Source organism: Diuraphis noxia, unplaced genomic scaffold, assembly GCF_037042655.1.
Source record: "Diuraphis noxia isolate RWA-SAM2 unplaced genomic scaffold, SU_Dnox_SAM2 contig0001, whole genome shotgun sequence".
In the NCBI taxonomy this organism is placed as follows: Eukaryota; Metazoa; Arthropoda; class Insecta; order Hemiptera; family Aphididae; genus Diuraphis; species Diuraphis noxia.
This window is the reverse complement of record NW_028301711.1, coordinates 9,066,867-9,081,696: the sequence shown is the minus strand read 5'-3', so window position 1 is coordinate 9,081,696 and position 14,830 is coordinate 9,066,867. Positions and strand designations below refer to the sequence as shown.

Sequence of the window (14,830 nt, the reverse complement as noted above, 5' to 3'; positions counted from 1 at the left end):
ACTCGAAATAAATTTACCAACGTAATTTTTTACAAGTAAATAAAGTGGATTGGAAGACATTCCCCTCATCAAGTCCACATTGGTCAAGTAGGTGCTTTACTTATTATTATTGTGTGCAACTTAGAATATAAAAACAATAATTAGCATTTATGAGTGATAAATTACTATTTACCTATTACTTATAACTATTGTGATACTAAATAATAAATAAAGAACGAGTAATTTTCAAATATGTATGTATACAATTATGTTAGTGGTAAGAATACATAACCTACTTATTTGATATGCAAATCTCAAACAAAATTATATAAGTTATAATAATATAAAATTAACATAGAGACATTTTGTGTTCAAAATTTACATAACCAGTGAGAACTACAGGTACATGACTTACAATTATAATTTCAAAATATATATATAACCGTTTTATAAACACACTTAAAAATAAAGGAATACAATGAATATAATACATTAAATTGATAATTCAAAGCATATTTTAACATACAAAGTACGGGGCACTAGTGCCCCCCAGTGATATTTTAATGCTACCCACTGGTGGGTGATCGTGCCACACTGCCACTGACTAATACATTCTCATAACGACCGATAGGTACCAATGTCAATTATTATGTATATAATATATGTATAAAGAACATAAAACTATTTTAAGCTTTCGACTCTTGTATAGTTTATCCCATACTATATAATAAACAATAATAATATTTTATTGAATGTAGAACATGCTCACATGCTCACAACTATTTTGTCGGAATTATTTACATTATATACCTATTGATAATATAAATTATACGAATAGATATAGTTGTACTGATGTAGTACAAAAATAGTAAACGTAATTTTAACAATGCTATCAACTTCTTCGGGAGTCGTCGATCGTCACTGTAAATTGAAGGTTGGGTGGGAATAAGGAGCTATATTACAACATTTCTAATTTTCTACATATTTTGAATTTTCGTCCTGTACTCCTGATGAAAGACAGGCTAGGCGACCATACACTGTATAGGTAAATTTTATACTACTTTTATACAATTGCTTAGAAGTATTCATATATTTCATAGCATTGTTCTGTGATTGAAATATCAAATACTTATACACGTCCAGGGCTGGATTGGATAGTCTCGGCCCTTCGAGAAATATTTTTCAATCGGTCCGTAATTTGCTATAAAAGTCCATATTGGACGAATTTTAGTACTGATAAATAGAAATGATCTTATCCTGTTTGTTGACTGTATACCTAGTGTATACTATTATAATATAGCTGTCATTAAAATGCTAAGTTTCTGGAATCTAAAGAGAAAAGAAGGAAACTACCTGACCTAGAGCTATACCAGAATCAAGAATTTGTACAAACATTTTTTTCCATAGATTCAAACATATCATTTTAAATTTTAACACATATTTTTTTAAATACAGATACTGATAGAAATATATATACTCTGTTCTACTTATTTTATCAAAGTTTTATTATTGAAAAATCGGTTATTTTGATATAATAATAATATCTCAAATTCTCAATAAATAAACCTATATACAACTTGTAGATGTATTTTTCAGTAGAGTACAGTTAATAAACCTGGTGTCGCGTCAAAATGTCGCGGTAAAAATGTCGTGTTAAAAAGATCGCAGCAAAAACGCCGCGATAAAAATGTCGCCAAAACAAAAATGTCGCAGGTAGTAATATATCGCCGTAGTCGCCGATGTGGCTCACAGTTCCGGTTTTCATTCGGTCGTAGGTATGATTAGATTAGATTAAAGTAACATAGGTAATAAAACGAAAATAAAGTTCAGTATACATATTAGTGTGTAATCTGCAACCGTAACAGAAACTCTATAATATAATATAATCTGTACATTATGGCATTTGAGTATATAATAAACCAAAAAAATGGAAAATTACTGAATTTTAATTCTTTTTTATACAAGAAAGAAAGAGAAAACGAAAATAAAATTATTTGGAAGTGCGTAGAGTATAATTCAAAGAAATGTCGCGGTCGATTACATTCATCTGGACTAAGTGTAGATCATACTACTGAACATAACCATGTGGCCGATATTGCAAAAGTTGAAGCTAAAGAAGCAATGGCAAGACTTAAAAATATTGCAGAAACTACTCAACTTAGTACCCATTCTGTATTAGGAACACTGACATTACAGGTATATAGTTTATAAACATAGTATAAAATAATAATAATAATAATAATAATATATAATAATATAATAATATAATATAATATATAATAATATAATAATATAATATAATATATTATAATATATATATAATAATATAATATATATAATAATATAATAATAATAATAATATATAATAATTATTTTTAATTTATGATTTTAGACCACTTCCAATATAGCTGGTCAATTTCCGAGTACAACAGGATTAAAACGAACAATTCAACGAGTTAGAAAAATAGAAAGATCAGCTCCTCCTGATCCAAAATCAGTAACTGAACTCAAAATACCAGATAATTACACAAAAACTTCAACCGGTGAGCTTTTTTTAAAATATGATAGCATTGATTACGAAAATAACTTAGACCGGTTTTTAATTTTTACTACCGACAACAATTTACAATTGATGGAACAATGTGAACATTGGTTATGCGATGGTACATTTTCTTGCGTACCTAGTATTTTCCACCAACTCTATACTATTCATGGAATAAATTATTCAAAAGTTGTACCAGCTGTTTATATACTTCTTCCTAATAAAAAAGAAGATACAAACGCATGTTTTTAGCATTAAAATTTTTAAAACCACAGCTTAATCCAAAATCAATGATGTTTGATTTTGAAAAAGCTGCTATGAACGCAGGGGCGTCATTTGGGGGGTGGCAGGGTGTGCGGTTGCACCCCTTACTTTTAGAATGTTACAATTGGCCTGCGCCTTGCTGAAGCCTAAAATAATGCACGAGCCACAAATGCACAATTATTTATATGATTAAAATCAAATAGTAATAACCGGTCTATAATGTATGGAAATATTGAATGCAGTATAATATACATATACGTATGTATATCTATTTTTATATGGCCTGGTGATATATCAAAATGGCCTGCTTGAAACTTTGCACACCCGAAAAAAAAACCTGAAATGACGCCACTGTATGAACGCTTCAAAATATGTTTTTCCATCAATTAACATTAAAGGGTGTTTTTTCCATTTAACACAATCTATTTGGCGACATGTACAATCAAATGGGCTACAAGTTAGGTATACAAACGATTCAAATTTTGCACTCGAATTAAGAAAACTAGCAGCCTTAGCTTATGTACCTGAAAATAATGTAATTTCAGCATTTGAATCTCTGTTGGATTCCGAGTTTTATAGAGAAAATGAAGATAGTCTATCAGGTTTAATCAACTATTTCGAAGACACATGGATCGGAAGACCCTGCCGGAGAGCGAGAAGAGCCCCTTTCTTTTCTATAAATGTATGGAATTGTTATGCATTATTAAAGTATGATATTCCATGAACTAACAATTCAGTCGAGGGTTGGCATAATTGTTTTAGTTCAATGTTAAGTTCTCGTCATCCATCTATTTGGATTTTTATCGATTCACTGAAAAAAGAAGAAAGCTTAAACCGTCTAAAAATTGAACAGTATATTGCTGGCATCAAACCTCCGAAAAAGAAAAAATACAAAGATTCTGCAATTCGACTTAAAGCCATATGTGATGATTATGAAAATCGATCAATTAACGACTACCTGCGTGGAATTTCGTATAACTTCCAATATCAATTGACATAAAAATACAATTTATTTATTTGTGTAAACTGTACATTATAAAATTATTCGATATATAGATTATTCCTGGACGCAATTTTATCGGCTGAAATACCAGATATCTTATCATAATATCATTGTAACTAATTTTAAAATATCAATATAAAATATAAATGCGATAATGAACACTGCGACGAGCAGTTTGTAATCTGTGTTCGTTTTACGTATAATAGGTATTGTGTATTGTGTAGTACTACTCTGTAGTCTATAAAATCAATTTTTGGCAACATATTTTTGCATATAAATCCGAACCCTAATTATAATATATTAGTATTATATTAATCATATTTTTGACATCGCGATATTTTTGTATTCGCGACATTTTAACCGCGACATTTTTATAGCGACATTTTTACAGCGACAAAATTACCGCGACATTATGACGTGTATCCAATAAACCTATATCAAAATTGTTGAGATAGGAGAGTTGATTTTCTTTTTATGTTCCTCTGGTAGACAATTTTATTGAAGTGCCACCCAGTGAAAATTACTTAAAATATGCTCTGAATTTGATATAATATTAAACATAATATTTAAAATTCCAGATTGTTGTAAAGATATTCTCTTATATTCTTTATTTTTTTAGTTTTAATAACCTTGCTCTCTTGTCAGCCAGCTATAAAATAAAAATAACAAAAAAAATAAATAATTTATAAGCCACTTATAAACAAATTTATCCATTAAATATAAAACACTCATTTTTTCAAAAAAACAAATGATTTTGAAAATATTTAATTCATATAATTTTAAGTCATTATCACACAATGGTTTTCAAAAAAAAAAAAAAATTGTATCATTAGTATTAAACCATTAGTCATTATAAGTATTTTAAGTCTTAAATTAAAATTTCTACATATTTAATATCATGTTTAAAACCATAATATTATACCAAAAATTTCGATCTATAAAAATTAAGTTTTGAACCATAAGTTTATTTATTATAACTAATAATCATACATTTTATGGGGTATCCCTGCACCACTTAACCATTCTAACTCATTTTTATTTGTAAGTATTATAACTACTGATAAAATTACATTTTAATATATCTAAAAAGTATTCAAAAAAACATACTGCTTTCAGTATGAAATTAAAAATTTATGTTATGATTCAAAAAGTAAAAAAATTAAAAAAAATTATAATAATAAAAATGTTGATACCTTGCATAATTTTTTTTATGTAGATAGCAATGACTTAAAATTATAAAAAAAAATAAATTTTCAAAAACATTAATACATTAGAACTAAGGATTATTCAGTAAACTTACATAATTTTCGAGATCCTTAATAATTTTGGATTTTATTGTTTGAAAATCATCAATTAGTAATTCTTGACAACCAGAACATAATTGAATATCTTTTGAACTAGCCTCAACATAACCAATACACTTTACATCGACAAATCCATACAAACCAAAACATTTGCTAACATCATTAATCAATTTTAAAAATGTTTCTAACAGATTCTGTGATTTAAATTCTGTATGACAATTGTAATTCTTGCAATTCTTCAATTTTTATTGGATGGAGATTTTCAAAATATAGTTCGTTTAAGTGTCCAGCTATTTTATGCGCAATATGATATTTTATATTCGTAATATTGTTCTTTGTTATTATAATAATTATTTTTATTTTTTACGTAATCTAACTGTGTGATCAAGATAATATTATAAAAGTTATATCATTCAAATTTTAAATTTTTTTGATATTATTAATTAATATTTTAGACGGCTGTATACAACAGTTAGGAATATATTTTGGGATTTTTTCAGATTACCGTAATAATATTAATTCATTCAACAGTAAAAAAAGTAAAATAGGAATGCGGTATGTTATAATACGTCGAATACGAAACTTCAACTAAAATATTGAAACTTTTGTTGTGTTCTCTAGGTTAGGTTAGGTTAGGTTATAACAGTATTTATAATTAATATATGATTGTAATGTAAATAATTACATTACATCATTGTTGAGAGCAAAGGATATGCATCACATTTACAATTTATTAAAGTGACCATAATGTAGCATTATATATATATATATATATATATATATATCTGTGGTTGTGAGCCAAAGCTGATATGTGAAAAAAGTAAATTTTCAGGAGAGCAATTTTCAAAATTTTATAAAACCATAAAATACATCATTTCCAACTTATGAATCATTATTGCGTGCTACAAATTATATTTTTATACATTTCGTAGATCATGATACAAATTACATTTTGATGAAATTTAATAAACATTTATTTAATGTACTTTTCTATACATTATTTAGATTACCGTTTATATTAACTCTTCTCGAGCTACCTCTATTGGGTAGGCAGATAAATGTCTACGTAAAAAAGCCCAGAAAAAAAACTTAATGGAAAAAAAGCCCAAAAATATAAATGTGAACACTTTATATGTATTGGAATGACAACATAGAGTTTTATTTTAATTATATATTTAATATCATATTACACTATACCCAATAAAATATTTATACTATAATTATTGTTATATTTTTACAGTTGACTGACCTGCTGTAACTATTATTATTATTATTATTATTATTATATGACTATATTGTGTGCCTACTATTTTTGTATTTGAGTAGCCGTAATCCGGATATAAAATTGTTTATATTTGTTATACTTTTTTCCGTCAGGTTTTTTTTCTGCGATTCCTTATATTGCTAACAATAAGTTATTACGGTTAAACCTTAGACGGTTATTAGTATACTTCTCTAGTTCCTGTACATAGTACCTACTACCTACAATGACAAAATTTGTTTTAAAGATTTTACTTACGTACGTCAAAATGATAGTAAATTTTTTATTAGATGGAGATTTTCAAAATATAGTTCGTTTAAGTGTCCAGCTATTTTATACGCAATATGATATTTTATATTCGTAATATTGTTCATTGTTATCATAATAAATATTTTTATTTTTTACGTAATCTAACTGTGTGATCAAGATAATATTGTAATAGTGATATCATTCAAATTTTAAATTTTTTTGCTATTATTAATTAATATTTTAGATGGCTGTATACAACAGTTAGGAATATATTTGGGGATGTTTTTCAGATTACCGTAATAATATTAATACATTGAACAGTAAAAAAATAAAATAGGAATGCGGTATGTTATAATACGTCGAATACGAAACTTCAACTAAAATATTGAAACTTTTGTTGTGTTCTCTAGGTTAGGTTAGGTTAGGTTATAACAGTATTTATAATTAATATATGATTGTAATGTAAATAATTACATTACATCATTGTTGAGAGCAAAGGATATGCATCACATTTACAATTTATTAAAGTGACCATAATGTAGCATTATATATATATATATATATATATATATATCTGTGGTTGTGAGCCAAAGCTGATATGTGAAAAAAGTAAATTTTCAGGAGAGCAATTTTCAAAATTTTATAAAACCATAAAATACATCATTTCCAACTTATGAATCATTATTGCGTGCTACAAATTATATTTTTATACATTTCGTAGATCATGATACAAATTACATTTTGATGAAATTTAATAAACATTTATTTAATGTACTTTTCTATACATTATTTAGATTACCGTTTATATTAACTCTTCTCGAGCTACCTCTATTGGGTAGGCAGATAAATGTCTACGTAAAAAAGCCCAGAAAAAAAACTTAATGGAAAAAAAGCCCAAAAATATAAATGTGAACACTTTATATGTATTGGAATGACAACATAGAGTTTTATTTTAATTATATATTTAATATCATATTACACTATACCCAATAAAATATTTATACTATAATTATTGTTATATTTTTACAGTTGACTGACCTGCTGTAACTATTATTATTATTATTATTATTATTATATGACTATATTGTGTGCCTACTATTTTTGTATTTGAGTAGCCGTAATCCGGATATAAAATTGTTTATATTTGTTATACTTTTTTCCGTCAGGTTTTTTTTCTGCGATTCCTTATATTGCTAACAATAAGTTATTACGGTTAAACCTTAGACGGTTATTAGTATACTTCTCTAGTTCCTGTACATAGTACCTACTACCTACAATGACAAAATTTGTTTTAAAGATTTTACTTACGTACGTCAAAATGATAGTAAATTTTTTATTAGATGGAGATTTTCAAAATATAGTTCGTTTAAGTGTCCAGCTATTTTATACGCAATATGATATTTTATATTCGTAATATTGTTCATTGTTATCATAATAAATATTTTTATTTTTTACGTAATCTAACTGTGTGATCAAGATAATATTGTAATAGTGATATCATTCAAATTTTAAATTTTTTTGCTATTATTAATTAATATTTTAGATGGCTGTATACAACAGTTAGGAATATATTTGGGGATGTTTTTCAGATTACCGTAATAATATTAATACATTGAACAGTAAAAAAATAAAATAGGAATGCGGTATGTTGTAATACGTCGAATACGAAACTTGAACTAAAATATTTTTTTTTTATTTATAAAAGAAATCTACAATCTATACCTCAGGCACAATAAGTAAATGTGAGACAGAATATATACAAGGTATCAAAACAATTAATATTAATATAAAAACAGTTTACAATAAATTATATACTACATGTTACGTTTGATGAGAGCAGCCACCCATTAATGACACTCGCTCGTTTTTTTTTTTTTTTTTTGAGTGTACTTAATTATTTAGTACTTGATTTATATAAGCAAGTCACGGCACCATTTACGTTTTAACCTTCTTGGAGGGTTTCCGGGGATAGTTGGGGTAGAGAGATTTCTAACGAGGGGATTGGGGTGAGATAATAAGTGGTGGTGGAAACGTTTATAATAAATTTTTGCTTCATCATGCACTAGAGGCATTTTTAAATCTGAATGAATAGTATGATTAGATACATAGGGAGGGGCATTTAATAATTTACGAAGCGCTAGGTTTTGGAAAGTTTGTATTTTCAAAATATAGTGTCCAGCTATTTTATGCGCAATATGATATTTTATATTCGTAATATTGTTCATTGTTATCATAATAAATATTTTTATTCTTTACGTAATCTAACTGTGTGATCAAGATAATATTATAAAAGTTATATCATTCAAATTTTAAATTTTTTTGATATTATTAATTAATATTTTAGATTGCTGTATACAACAGTTAGGAATATATTTGGGGTTGTTTTTCAGATTACCGTAATAATATTAATACATTCAACAGTAAAAAATGTAAAACAGGAATGCGGTATGTTGTAATACGTCGAATACGAAACTTGAACTAAAATATTGAAACTTTTGTTGTGTTCTCTATTTTTTACCTTATAAACGATTAGTAAGATAAATCGATTGCTGAAATGTTGGGTGTTACAATAGGACAATAGAACGTGCAGGCAATGACTGGTCATTTTTGGAATGAAATAAACTGGAAATAATATAAATATAAACTCTTGGGTTGGTCGTCGCCGCCAGCGGCATGCCGACTATTGTTATTTTTCTACAAAGCCGTTATCACTCGTAGAAATCAAAATGTAGCTGTCAACCTCTGATTTATATATGGCACTAAATACGACCATTGAAATTGCTTACAACAGAAAAAAAATATTAATAGAACGTTCAGGCGTCTCCGTGGCGGGCGCCTTCATGACGACGGTACCCTGCATATTTGGTCTGAAAAATATCATTGTATCCCCCCTGAAACATGGAACGTACACGAGGTTATATTACACTCCAGGCACCGTACAATCGTTCAAATAATATTTGTGAAAGCTGGAACAATAGGTTTCCGCATTTAATCGGGCATAGTCATTCAACAACTTGGAAGCTGATTAATAAAATTGAGGAAGTGGGGGTAGGTAAAACTAAATTATCTTTACATAATATGGAACCCGTAAGAATAAAAAATAAACATGGATCAGGAAAAAATGTAAAATTACAATATTTATGTACTAAGATTGTTAATAACAAGTTAACAATAGCAGAATTTTAAAATAAGATTGCTGAACAAAACGTGATGTGGATTAAATTATTATTATTGTATTGGCAAACGTAATGCGTAGATCAAATTATTAATTTATATCTGTTAATATATCGTATAGGCAACTATTTTTTTAAATATTATAATTATATTACTATTATACTGTAGACTAGATTTTTTAAGACGTATAACTATTTGAAATATATTATTATTATATTTGGATCAATGTTTGTATCAGGGCCTTGCACCCGATTTAACCCGAACCACTAACACCTCTATACATGCGTTATTCTTTAAGGGTGTTCCTAGTAAATTTTTTTTATATACCTATAAACCGAACCTAACTTATATTACAATTATAACAAAAATTAATTGTTTAATCAATTTAAATTTATATATATATATATATATATATGCATGTGTGACATCATTTAAAAATTCACAATGAATAATAATAAAGTATTAAGTGAATTTAGAAATTAATGAATATCACAAATAAAATGTTGTGCATGCCGTGTAGAAATTCATATGATTAACAGAGTATGGTTTAGTCACGAATTAGTAATAAGTTGTTAATTTTTAATTATTAAATAATAATAATAATACAATGATGATTTTTTTTTTTTTATTGTGTTTCTGTTACAATTGCATTAATGAAATAAGCAATATAAAAGATATTCCATTTATATATGTTTTTTCTTCACGGGTGTAATTTCCTAGTAAATTGTTTTTATATACCTATTTAACCGAACCTAACTTATATTACATTTATATACATATAACACATGTCATCATAAGTTCGAACAAATTACTGCTTGTAGTTGTGTAGCCTATAGGTTATTAAATAATACTGAAGACAACATATTGTATGTTTTAAGGAATTGGAATTTATTTAGTGTAACCAATGGGCAATGGTTTATTTTAGGTAAGGGTAGCCTAAAGATATTGCAATAAAATAAGTAAGAAAAAAAATGTAATTTGCCGATTGTACTTATTAATTAAAACTAGGTATCATTTAATTTAATTATATTTTAAGTTTTGATATAACATTAAACACAATAATATTTAAAAAAGTTATAAAGTAGTAACATGATACCTATTTATAATATATCCCCTTAATGCATATTGTACCATATGTGGCACATACTGGTTTTTTATTATTTGTGTCTAAAATAATTGAAATATTCCAAAACTGCATGCATGGCCAGATTCGGCACGAAAAGGCATATAAAAACTATGTAAGGTGCTGCCCTCTAGGATTAAAATTGTGCTGGCTATTACGAATAACATCATGAATATAATAATTAACATGTTATCAGTTGTGTTGTTGATTTCAAACAATGATAAGACATTTTTAAACGTACGAATTTCGTTAAAAAAAATATGATCTCCTTCAAAATTTTACGCTCTATCCAACCATGGTAAGTACACATTTGTACATCAAATATTTGTTTAGATACAATCAAATTTGTGTATGTGCCAAATTTGGGACATCATGCACTTATGATTTCACTTTTGTGTGCTTTATAAATTATGTTATACCTAGTATTCGAAATATTCATACAGTTAATTTTTCCATTATCGGTGAAAATTAATTCAACTTCATTTTATTCACGTGTGCAAAGTATACCTGATAGCAGTTCAGACTCTGAATGGTCTGATGATGATGATTTATATACACCTATATCTCAACAAGGCAGATGTTTTGTTTCTGACACTGATGAAGATTCTATTGATCCTACAGAAAATCATTTAGTCATTCCTGATTCTGATGAAGAAATTAATTCTGAAGATGAAGATGATATACAGTAGACGCTGCTTATAAGACTCACGGATATAAGGTTCAGTCGCTTATTAGACTCAAAATCGTCTGGAACGGTCCGGACGTGTCCAAATACATTAAAAAAAAATCGGTTATAAGACTCAACACTTCGGTTATAAGACTCAAATTTCGTAAAATAAATAGTAGAAAACAAACTTTTTTGGTTATAATTTAGAAATAAATTGGTATTGAAAAATTAAATAATATTCGTGTTGATTATTTCTAGTTTCTGTTGGTACCTAATAACGTATAATAATTTTTATCGCAGATAAAAGTTCACATTTATCGCAACGATTATCGTTATTATAGTGTACTGATTATCTGGTGGCTGCACAGTTATCGTAATTACGGGTACATAAATACACATACGTACACGTGCACATGTACATACTCAGTTATCATTGCAGTCAACGGTTTAATTGTTGTACAATGAGTCAATGAACGATCAGTCGGTATTCGAATTTCAACGCGTGCTTTTCTTGTTGTTAACATGAGTGCCAATACGCGACGTGCTCTTAGATTGAATGACAAACTAGACATTTTAAGAAAATATGATCAACTTCCAAAGATGGGACAACGTGATGCAGCAGTTAGGCCGAACATTTCACAATCGGTATTGGGTAGAATATTGAAGAATAGGGAAAACATTGAATGTGAAGCATTACAAAATGAGTCGCAAAGTCGAAAAAGGAAAAGATGTGGAAAGGATGATACTGTTGAACGTGCATTGAAAGAATGGTTTGTAAAAGTTAGAAATAAAGATGCTCGCGTGTCAGGTCCTTTGCTTCGCCAAAAAGCTGAAGAATTGGCAGAAAAAATGGGAAAGGTTGACTTCAAAGCGACAGAGGGGTGGTTCCATCGGTGGAAAAAAAGAGAAAACATTTGTTTCCAAAAAATGCACGGAGAACAAGGTGACGCAGATTTTACGAGTGCACATTTTTGGCTAGAAAATGAATGGCCTTCAATCATCTCCGAATTTTCACCCTCTGATGTGTTTAATGCTGATGAGACTGGCCTGTACTTTAGAGCACTACCTGAGCATACTTATGTTCTTCAAAATGACAAAGCAAAGGGAACAAAATCATGTAAAGAACGAATAACGATCTTGTGTTGTGCCAGTATGACGGGAGAAAAAAAGAAACTGCTTGTTGTCGGGAAGAGTAAGCAACCTCGTTGTTTCAAAGGAGTTAAAGCTTTACCTGTTGATTATACAGCGAATAAAAATGCATGGATGACTCAAGAAATCTTTAGTCAGTGGTTGATCAAATGGGATAATGAACTAGACAGAAAAATTGTACTTTTAGTAGACAACTGCACAGCTCACAATGTAAGTTTGAACTTGAAAAATATAAAACTGGTTTTTTTACCGGCTAATACCACATCACTTATTCAGCCCTGTGATCAAGGAATTATTCGTACACTTAAAGCTTACTATAGACTAAAAATGAGAAAAAGGGTAATCACTCTCATTGATGAAATGTTTGAATGTGAGTCAACTTCGACTTTAAAGGCTAATGACCTTTCCAAGAAAATCAACATTCTCGAGGCCTTACATTTTGTCAATGAAGCGTGGAATAATATTAGTGATGTGACTATTCGAAATTGTTTTCGTCACGGAGGCTTCGTCAAAACTGAGGAAGAGGAGGAAGAAGAAGATGACCATTGTAAAGACCTCGCTGAAAAAACATATGAGGATTGGATGGATATAGATCGTGATCTCCAAACTTCTGAACAGTATTCTGAGGACCAAATTTGTCAGTCTATTATAAATGAAATCACCAACGATGAGGAGAGTGACGAAAGCGATGAAGAAGAAGTCGACGTCGTAGTTAAACCACCATCAAATAAAGAGGTTCTGGAGGCTTTAGACGTGATAAGGAGAGCTGTCCATCACCGTGGTAATAATTTTAATATACAATACGAATACGAACAGTATATTTTCGGAATATTAGAAGAAAATAAAAAACAAACTAAAATTACAAATTTTTTTCAAAAATAATTTTTATATGTAATATGTATTTACGTTTAATTATTTAAATTTAATTTTTTTCAAAAATAATTTTTATATGTAATATAAATTTACGTTTAATTATTTAAATTTAATTTTTTTCAAAAATAATTTTTATATGTAATATGTATTAACGTTTAATTATTTTAATGTATGTATTAATAAAATCAAAGCAAAATATGTAATAAAATAAAATTTATAAATACGTAATTAATTTTTTTTTTCCACTTCGCCTATAAGGTTCATTCGGTTATAAGACTCACTTTGTGCTGGTCCCAAAGTGAGTCTTATAAGCGGCGACTACTACTATAAATACTAATTTCTACTAGTCACCTGAATGTTCTTAATTATTATAATAATCTGTAAACGGTAAGCATAAGTGGACTATGAAGTATGCAAGCAGACGTTTAAGAGCACATGAACAATTCATAATTTCTACTGGTTAGTTATTGATTAAAAAATAGTAATGCAATATAAATTTAGAGTATTGACTTGTTATTAAATTTATAGTAGATGGTTCTCAATACTCAGTAAAGAAATATGGGTTTTATTTTTAGTGTAGGTATTAACTATTTATATTTTTTTACAAATGACGATGGTTACATTTTTAACTCGACAATGTCTAAATACGAAAAAGTCTATTGTTTATTATAATAGTTGAATAGTTGATACCAAACAAAATTTTTCTATTCTGAACTAAAATAATCATCAGCATGATTGACCAGTGAACACTTAAAAAATATCTTTACATTATCTTTGTAATCAAGTTGCAGCGATGACCCCACAGTTCTTGGATGAATTAACGTTGATATTCATAGAATAACAAATTTCTATTGAAATTGACACAGATGATGTGATTTAAGAATTTAAAATCCTTATATCAAGAAAGAAAAGGCTCGAGTTTTAACTATTATGTATAATGTCAATTTTCATTTCAATAAACATGTTTATTATAAAAGGCTTCAAATTAAATTTAAAAAAAAAAAATGTTTATTAAAAAAAAGATGAAAAGCCTATTTTTATTGTAATAAAAATTAGTAACCAGATGTTTAAGATGAAATGTTATGTACAAAAAATTTCATAAAAATCTGTTTAGTTCTACAGTTGTCTAGGAGGCAGTTTTGTGAGAAGATAACTAAAAATTTATCCGGATAAAAAAATGATAAATTTTTTAAATTATAATATTAATCTACACTTTTTTTGTTTATCAATTTATACTCAGCA

At 27.9% G+C, this 14,830-nt stretch overlaps 1 pseudogene; it reads left to right on the top strand.

Annotated features, from left to right (window-relative positions):
* The first annotated feature begins 2,419 nt into the window (after window positions 1–2,419).
* On the top strand, window positions 2,420–3,785 carry LOC149059457 (uncharacterized; annotated as a pseudogene).
* Window positions 3,786–14,830: the final 11,045 nt, after the last annotated feature.